Here is a 10,567-nt window from a genome sequence, read left to right on the forward strand (position 1 = left end):
AGTGAGAACTAGTGTCTGTGAGGTAGCACAGGGCAATAGAGTGCGTGATGTGACACAATGGCTGGGGGGGGGTTACATGGAGTACGCTGAATGATGATGTAGGTAAGACACAACAAGGTGAATTGTGTGTGCACAGGGTGTTGCGCTGGAGCATAATACCAAGATATTGTCAGCACATAGATATACCAAAATGTAGACACATGTTGGGGATACAATGCAGCATGTATATAGATGAAGAATGAACAAAGGTGTATGCTATCGTGTAATACAACAAGGGAGAATAGTAGTTGCCAGGTGGACTGAAGTATGTACCGTGAGTGGAAGATCATGATGAAATGCCTAACCATATTGCAGAGTGGAACAACAAAGTATGAGTATGAACTATTTGCACAAATGAAATTTACAATTAAGAATCTATCTATATCGATTGTTGTTAATGTAGTTTGAGAGTGCAAAAAAAAACCACAAACATGCTCCTTCTAATACATTTTGAAAGAATGTAACTAAAGCTATATGTTTAACTAACAAATCATTTTACTGACAGGAAAATCATCTATAAGTACTTGATGAGGTTTACTTTATTTGGGAATTTGATGCAATGGGAAATGGAATACCAGATTCATGCTGATTGGATAAACGCAACTTAACACCCTGGTGTGCAGAATGTGATGCAGGTGAGTGTTAACAGGAGGGTGAGAGTGAGTGATAGGTGGAGGTTAGTGTGGATGATAGACGAAGGGTGGTATTGGAGAGGTTTACAGGAAGTGCACTATAAAACAAAGGTTCTAAGTGAGTGATAAGTGAACACAAGTGTGTTATGAGGAGCTGGTGGATGTGATTGGATGCAATGATCTCAAAGGAGTTTGAGGAGGAGTCTTTACATACCTGAGGATGATCTAACCAGATTGATGATGATGATTATCAGAGGATGTATCAGGGGAAGCATACATAGAGTAGAGCTTATCATCCACCTCCTTTAAATGCAGCCATTGACCAAGATGTACTCATGAATTTTGCAGATATCTCTGATTCTCAGCTCCATGCACATTATAAAACTGGAATTTAAAATGGGTTTACAGATAAAGATATCTTCATTTCCTTCATCCTCATTTGATCTTTCATTTTTTTAGAAAAACATCATTAGGGCCAGCATGAGAGATTTTCTTTCTGCCTTAATTGCAAGAGTGTTTCCATTTAAGCTCTTTTCTTTCCCAGGAGGATCATGTTGTTCTGATGCACTAGACAGTGAACGCCTTGGAAGTGTTACGTTGTTGCAGGGATGCTCCAGCTCACGAAACCGCAAAACATCAACCTGTAAATGCACAAGGCACAGATGTTGTGCTACTGTATACATACCAAGGATAGTGCGGTGCAGGAATGACAGTAAGTCACAACTACAATGGATGAATATGAAACGAGTGCTGGCAGGTAAGGTGGTTGCAGGAAAATGAGCTGAACGTGAACTATAATGGTGAAGGTGCAGCATGTGCATAGGATAGATACAGATGATAACATTGCAACCAAAATAGTGAGAAAACAAAGTAAAAATACCCAGATGAAAGAAAAATGCACAACAGAGAATCGAAATGGAACGAATGATAATGCATTTTTTTAGAAGAAAAACAATGATCAAGCGAAATGCAGAAGACATAATATGCAAATGAAGTAATACACTTAAGATGATGATGATCAAAACATACAAACGAATGTCAAAATACCATGATGATCTGAATGATCAAATGCTTAAAAGGGCCACCGATAATGCAAGAAATATAATGCGTACATGCGAGATGATCCAGATCTAACACTGAACTTGATTTTACTCTGTTGTGATTTTGCATTGGTCGTGATTGAAGATCGATGAAAACTTCTGCAAATGCATATTCAAAGTATGATTCCCACTTATTCAGCAAACCAACCTCCACTCAAAGCATAGCGGGTTGGATCCATTAGACCAAGAATTAAAGGGAAAATTCTGGATTAAAGCAGAGGAAGACATAATACTACACATTATGATGTTGAAGGGATGAAATGAAAGGAAAATGAAATGAAAAATGATAGTGCAAATCAAAAAATCAAGATACGAACAGATAATTAAAAGACAATAAAATAGGGAATCACAAGAGAGATCCAAAAAATGCAAACAAAAAAATCGAAAACTAAGAAGAGATATTAAGATGTAGACTGAAAATCAGAAACCCACAGGAAAATCAAAATGAAAATTATAAAATTGAATGTAGATTGGAATGCAAAATCCGAAATCCAAAAATCATAAAACAGTGAATCTAAGTTGATTCATGAAGGAATCAATGCAAAACTAATGTAACACCCCATGGGTTACGATGCTGTTGGAATCAAACTAATAATATTGCAAAAAGAAGGGAACCAAACGTTATAACGAAGGGCATAAACAAAAATCAGAACGGAATTCAGATAAACTAACAAAGGTTACTGAATCTAAATAATTAACATAGACTGAGGAATGAACTGCAAAAATTGAAGAAATCCAAGATGAATTATGAAGACGAAAGAAAAGTGTCGGGATGGTTCCTCCCTTTTACTGTTGCACAAGGAGGTGTTGAAATTGCTATAGGCAATTCAACATCATCCATGATACGTTAATGGAAGTCAAAACAGAAAACTGAAAAGAAAACCAGAGGAGCAAAAGAGGAGTAATTGAAATAAGAAAAGGAATCACAGTAAAACTAAGAAATCAAAACAACAACGAAAAAAATACAAACTGAAAATCAAAGAAAAAGAAGACGAAATAAGAATAGGAAGTCATACACAAACCGGTAATGATAATAAAACAAGACGATCAAGTATGAACAAATATTCAATCGAAAAAAAAAGAAACTCAGTAAACACAAGGAATTGTTGGAATGAACCTTTCGTTATTGCTGCAAGGGGTGGATCGATCCTGCTATATGCATGTCGATCTCACCCTTGATGCGTTACGATGAAAGGAAAATGGAGAAGAGCAAAAGTAAAACGGGGAAAGACGATAAGATAAAATTTCTACATAAAAACAAAATAACAAGGGGAAAGAAGCTTATAGAAAATCAGAAAAAGATGCAATAAAGCAATAAAAAGAGATAAACAAAAATGAAAGACAAGAGGAGAATATGATCGTGAAGAACATGCGGGGGTGAAGAGGCGATGAAAATGTCGATCCCTGGAAGCCTGTTTATATAGGTGAAGACCGTTACTTTTTTTTCAAATTGGGTCCTTCCAATTTTTGAAAATTTTCAAAGAGGTGGTCCTTTCCAAAAAGTTTCTCTCAAAAATGGGGGGATCTTCACAAAACAACTTTCAAAAAGGGGCTTTTAAACCAATTTTTTTTGTATTTTTCTTTTCTATTTTGATTTTTTAGGTTCTTTTTCTTTATATTTTTTATTTTTTTTTTGTTTTTTACAATAAAAAACTCTAAAACTATGGAAAAATAAGGGATTTTAAACTATTTTTGTATAATTTAAGAATATTTACAAAAAGAGGGGTTTTCTAAGAATTCAGGGTTATTCTTTGAAAATTTTTCCAGAAAACGGGTTTGGATCCGGGGTTTTGAGAAAATATTTGAGTTTTGGATCTCGAATAGAAAAATACAGAGCAGTGGATCCAAATGGATATCAGATGGACTGTCTGAGCCATTCAAAAATTATTTTTGGATTTTTATAAATTCAATTTAAAAATTGGATAACGAGGCTCAAAATTGAATTTTGATATCAGATCCGGATCTGAAATTGGGTCAAACATATAAAATAGATTTGGATTCCAGTGAATCCAAGAAATAAATGAAATTTTGATCAAAACTGACTCAATTATTTAGAAAAATGGGGGCTAGGGGCAAAAAGAAAAATTTTACAATTTTTTGAAAAATTTGAGATGTTCACAGTTTTCCATGTAAAATGGGTCAAGCTGGGCATCGGCAGTGACCTGCATTGCAACAATTCTTCTTGTATTGCTTGTTTTTGTTGTATTAGTGAAATCCTTGAGATGCTGCTTGTATCATCAGTTTCTTGGTATAAAGGAGGTAGTTTGGTTCAGTTATACCTCTTTTTACTTCCTAGTTTTGTTGATTAAGAGACGCAATATGGCTGGGCTTGTTTCAAACAACTAAGGTGAATACTGGGTGAAGTTAACTACAACATGTGGAAGCTGTGTTTGAATCTTGCATGGTAAAGTACTGGATTTCCTAAGCGCTCTTACTTTGATAACCTATAGCTGAAGTACTGATCAGCCTGCAAAATAAAGCAAAGAAAATGGTGCATCGATCCTCTGCCTTTGCAACTTCAAGAAAAATCTTACTCATCATCGTGCTGTTCTTATTCTCGACATGAAGAGATACCATATAACATCAGAGATTATATCCAATTTCTTTTCTTTCAGGTATTTCGTTTCCTCAAAACCGTGGTACTTTCCTGGACTTATTTCATGCTATTTTGCTAGTCTTGCAGGGTTCAAATTGTATCTTATATTCTCAGTGACCAATACCTGACAAACAACTTTATGCTTTGCCAATCCTAGACTTGATATTGGAAGATTGTTATTCATTAAGAGCATTGCTAGATTCCATTGGCAAACTGAAGAACCAATCTTTTCTCAACCTCTCCAACATTCGCATTGAAGATGTTCCCAAAATCTAAAGTGCTGCTAAAACCCTGTTTTTCCCGTTTTTAGCATTTTTGTGCACTGACCATCCATCACGGCCGCAAGATGGACGGTCAGCATGTGTGTTTTGTTTAGGCTACTATGGATCAAGCTGTTGGACACAATGAGTTTGAGTCCAACTCACATGGTGACTCGGTTTAACAGCCGGTCCCATTAGTGGGTGCCACGTAATGGGGTTAGTGGGTGAGAGTTATGTGAAGGTGGAGAGACCACATTTGAGAGATTCGTAGATGTAATCACAAATTTTTAACATTTTGTTCCACAAGGAGAGGGCTGAAATAAATTAACAGCTACGGTAAACAATGTTCACACGGCGGGGAATCATGCAGTATTTGAGAACCTGCTCAAAGACTATGAAATTGCCTTAGATATTACCACTACCCAATGCTCAAGCTTTCTCAACCCCATGTTAGAAAAATGTATTTTCGTACAGTACGTTCACTCAGAGGAAATGTGTGTGGACCCATTTAAAAACCAATGTTCTCGGAGGAAACTTCTGACTTGGTCCTTTATGCGGTCAAACCACTGAATTACCGGGGAACTCGCAGAACTCATATATATATATATATATATATATATATATATAGAGAGAGAGAGAGAGTAATGGGTAGGTGCAAAATGATACCTGCTAAATGAGTTTTTCAGAGTTTTTTTGTTTTATTTATAAAATTTGACCGTACAGATGTGTTTGATTCAGGCACATAGGTGGGTTTTTATAAGGTTAGAAAAATCAACCGTCCACAATCTTTGTAAAATTTTGAGGCTCCAAATATCATTTTTTATTAAAAAACACATGATCCAAGAATAATTTCCTAGTAAATAGGACAGAAACCATACCCAACACATTTGCAGGGTCAAAACTGAAAAAAAAAAATAGGACAGAAAAACCCATTTAGCAGGTATCAATTTTGCACCTCTCTCTCTCTCTCTCTCTCTCTATATATATATATATATATATATATATATATATATATATATAAAAGGAAGGGCATAACAGTGGATGTGTTCAGCATTTTAAAAAAGGTTTTTAGCAGCACTTCAAAGTCACGCTAAGATTTTTTATGATTTTCAGCATATTTTGCTGAAAAAACTATTCAGTCCATCACACGCACAATGGACGCTCAACAAAACTCCAGTGGTAGTTGTGCACCTATGGATTGCACAACTACCACTCAGTATTTATATAGTCACTAGAATATGAGAATTGAAAATACCAGAACTAATGTGTGAACCACAATTTTCATGGATTTTTTGTTTTTTCTCTTGAATCTAATTATAAGGATGTGATCTACATGATTGATTTTATAAGAACCCACTCTTGAATATCTGATTTTGATGTATAAATGAGATTTTTAAAGGCTTTAAAATCTATGACTCATAATTTTCACAAATACCCAAGCATTCAAAAATCACATTTTTTCATCAAAAATACATGATTCAATGGTTGATTTCTAGCAAATTCATCACGCCAAGCACATCCGCATGGTTTGATTTACAAAAAAAGTGTTGAAAATGGCCATATTTCTAATTCTCATATTCTAGTAAATTATATATATATATATATATATATATATATATATATATATATATCGGGGCTCCGCTTGTTTGGTAGGAGCTGTTACTGCACATCACCATGGGTTGGGACATTGAAAGTTCAAAACCTATGGTGTATAGTGTAATTTGTAGGGGTCTGCCTAAACCAGCTTGCCTTTATATATATATATATATATAATCACTAGAATATGACAACACTTTTTTTGCAAATCAAACGGTGTGGATGTTCTTGTCATGATGAATTTGCTAGGAATCAACCATTGGATCATGTATTTTTGTTGAAAATATATGATTTTTGAATATTTATGAAGAACATGAGCCATTGATTTTAAAGCCTTAAAAAAATCTCATTTATACATCAAAATTGAACGATTCAAGAACATGTTCTTATAAAATCAAGTGTTTAGATCACATCCTTGAGGTTAGATTAAAGAGAAAAAAACAAGAATTTATAAAAATTGTGGTTCACACATTAGTTCTCACATTTCCATTTCTCATATTCTATAGTCACTAGAAATATGAGAACTAATGTGTGAACCACAATTTTCATGATTTTTTTTTCTTCTCTTGAATCTAGTTGTACAGATGTAATTTATATGCTTGGTTTTATAAGAACCTGCCCTTGAATCATCTGAGATTTTTTTTTAAGACATTAAAATCAATGGTTTATAATCTTCATAAATATTCAAGCATTCAAAAATCACATTTTTTCATAAAAAATACACTATCCAACAGATTCCTACAAAATTCACCATGTCAAGCACATCCACATAAATTGATTTGCAAAAAAAAGTATTGAAACTGCTTATATTTCAGTTCTCATATTCTAGTGACTATATATATATATATATATATATATATATATATATATATATATATATATATATATATATAATCACTAGAATATGAGAACTAGAAAAATGTGAACTAATGTGTGGACCATAATTTTCATGGATATTTTGTACTTTTCTCTTGAATCTGATCATACAAATGTTATATGTAGGATTGGTTTTATGAGAATCTACTATTGAATCGTCTGATTTTGATGCATAAACTAGATTTTTTTATAAGGCTTTAAACTCAATAGCTCATGATCTTCTTAAATATTCAAGCATTCAAAAATCACATTTTTTCATTGAAAATACACTATCCAATGGTTGATTCTTAGCAAATTCACCATGCCAAACACATCCACATTTAGATTTGCAAAAAAAAAAGTGTTGGAAATGCTCACATATATATATATATATATATATATATATATATATATATAAGAATAGTTCTGCATGCTTTAATAAAATAAGAATTCCTTACTATTTTCAAAGAAGCTCATCAAAACGTTAATGATGATGTCATCATTGGCACTCGTAATGATCGACCATTTATCATCGGATGGTGAGGATCACTACAAGAAAATCATGGATTAGCGATGGACGATATTCATCGCTAATCCGTCGCTAAACTGTTTAGCGATGGATATCGTTCATCGCAATTTTTTGCTCGCTAATTAGCGACAAAATTTATTTGTTGTTACTTCTGTTGCTAATTTACGATAGATTAGCGATGGACATGATCCGTCGTTACATTTTTGCGACAAAAATTATCCGTCGCTAAATTAAAAAAAAATTGCTCTCTGTCGGGCAGTATTTCGGTAGCAATGCCGGACTTATACCGCACCCGACAGACGTTGCAACGGGTCTTAGACTCGAACGGACCGACCCGCCACTGCGGGTCTTCTGCATAAAACCGGCGTGCTCTCTGGCATCGTTGTGCTCCAGCAACCAGATGCTTTGCCTCGTTGCCGTCCTCCGTGAATCGGCGCGCTCTCCGGCGTTGCCGCCCTCCAACAATAGGACGCTCTGCCTCGTAGCTGCCCTTTGTGAACTGGCGCACTCTCCGGCGTCACCGTCCTCCACCAACCGGCCACTCTGCCTCATCGCCGTCCTTCATGAATCAGCGCACTCTCCGGCGTTGCCGTCCTCCAGCAATCGGCTGCTCTGCCTCGTCGCCATCCTCTGTGAACCGGTGCGCTATCCAGCGTCACCGTCCTTCAGCAACCGGTCGCTCTGTCTCATCGCCGTCCTCCGTGAACTGGCGCGCTTTTCGGCGTCGCCGTCCTCCAACAACCGACCGTTCTGCCTTGTCACCGTCCTCCGATATCATCCCTTCGGCTTATGAAGTCGGTTTAAATCGCTCGATCGGTTTAAATTTTGAACGGGGAGAGAGGGAAAAATACGCGCTCTTGATGGGTCAGCTTAAATAAAAAATTAGCGACGAATTTAGCGAAGAAAATTTTCCGTCGCTAATTAGCGATGGATTAGCGACGGAAAATTTCCTTCGCTAAATCCGTCGCTAAATTGTTTTTCTTGTATTGAGAACTAGCGACGAAACATTTGTCATCGCTAATCCGTCGCTCAGTAACGACGGATTAGCGATAAAAGTTTTTCATCACTAATTCGTCGCTACTTAACCACAGATTCATGATGAAAGTTTTTTCTAGCTAATCTGTCGCAAATTTGCGACAGAAAAAATCCGTCGCAAATATCCGTCGCTGATTAACATTTTTCTTTTAGTGGATGTCAAATCACTTTCTCAAAATATATTCATTTTTGAGATCTGATGAAGTGAGAAGCGATGAGACCAAAGAAGTAGAACCTATATTCATTTTTTAGCTAACCTCTGCAGTAGGGTTTGAAGGGTTGAAACTCATGATCATTAGATGTGATGCCATAAACTAGCAGCACAATCAATAGTGCACAATATAGCTCAACACACACGCAGGAAGAAGAAGCACTTAACATGGTTGAGATCTAAAAATCTCTTTATTTCTTTCACGTGCCTCTTGAGAGATAGATGTTCAACTATACAAAAATGTACATCTCATCCTCCTTGAAGTTAATCCAGGAGCATAGGCAGAGCTGGGGGGAGGGGGGGCAGAACTGGGCTGTATCTCAGTCCTACCACCCGGTCCAGTTAATTTTTTTTTTTAAAAGCCCAGTCCTAGCCCAGCCCTGACTGCAGCAAATAGTTTGATTTGTCCATATGAAATAGATTTTTATTAATAATTGTAGCCATTTTTTATTTTATCTCAAAAAAAAAAAATCTGGGGGTTTGCCCTCTCACCTCACATGAATTCTAGCTACGCCACTGTCAAGGAGTGATTACAATTATAATGGAAGGAGGTTAGATTAGGATTGTCAAGCTTATCTTTTTTTTTTTTATCTTTTTAAAAGGGAAGCTGGGGTTAGGCGGACCACTACCAGAACAACAGCCACCCCATGTGACAAAAGGATTCCATCTTGGGCCTTCAGTTGACACATGACTCCGCTTACCACATGGGATACCACCTCGGTGGTTGCCAACACAAATACTTATCTTATGGCTGGTTTGTTTGCTCTCATTTGGGCTCTTCTTTGGATCGACGACCCTTGGTTCTGGGTGAGCTTTGGATTCACTGATGTCCGTTATAGGTGATTAGACTATACACATGGTTTTTTTTTTTTATGGTGTTTAAAGACAACCGAAGTTCATGGTGTAGTTGGTTTGGTACCTTTTTTAGGTTACTTCTCTTGTATATACATGCTTATTAGTTTCTCTTGAATAATAAAGCTCTCGGTATTATTCTTAGGAAGATTGAAAAAACACTTAAAATAGTGATGTTCATGTGCATAGTTTTATTATTTGTTGGTTATATTATGTTTGTATGTGTTCTCTCTTAAGACCAATTTCGGATCCGACCTAACTTAATCTTGTGAATGGCCTCAGAAACCACAATAGTTCTGATTTTAGATGTAAATTCTATGTGCTAACTTGCTAGCCATGTGTAGAAAGTTGCGATCAGGTCATGACATGTGTCATTTTGGGGATTCAAAGTGCTAAACTGCTAGACATGTGAGTAAAAAGTGCATCCATTCAGGTCATGACATGTCAGTTGAACCATGTGCTTCAGGATGATTTTTCTTTTGTTGGAAAAAGACTAATGTGTTAATCCAAATTACACATGATCAAGTAAAAATTATAACTGGATCTGAATGCTATAAGAATTGCCTTTCCAAATCCAAATCCAGTTATCTTAAATCAGCACAACAGAAGCGTTGAAACATCAAAGTTCATTCTTGTTCTTTGGAGTGTGTCTACTACTGTAGGCAATATAATGGAAAAGGACAAGGAATCGAATATTCTTGCAATTGTGTCAATGTTATGAACTTATTTAGCCTACTAAGTTCATGGTCACATTCACATCTGACTTTGACTTTGACTTTGACTTAGATCATATCTGACTTTGATTTAAATATCGCTGACTTTGACTCTCTACACCCTTTTAAACTTGCGATTAGAGAAATTG

Source organism: Nuphar pumila, chromosome 6, assembly GCF_984573655.1.
Source record: "Nuphar pumila chromosome 6, dmNupPumi1.hap1.1, whole genome shotgun sequence".
NCBI classification, from domain to species: Eukaryota; Viridiplantae; Streptophyta; class Magnoliopsida; order Nymphaeales; family Nymphaeaceae; genus Nuphar; species Nuphar pumila.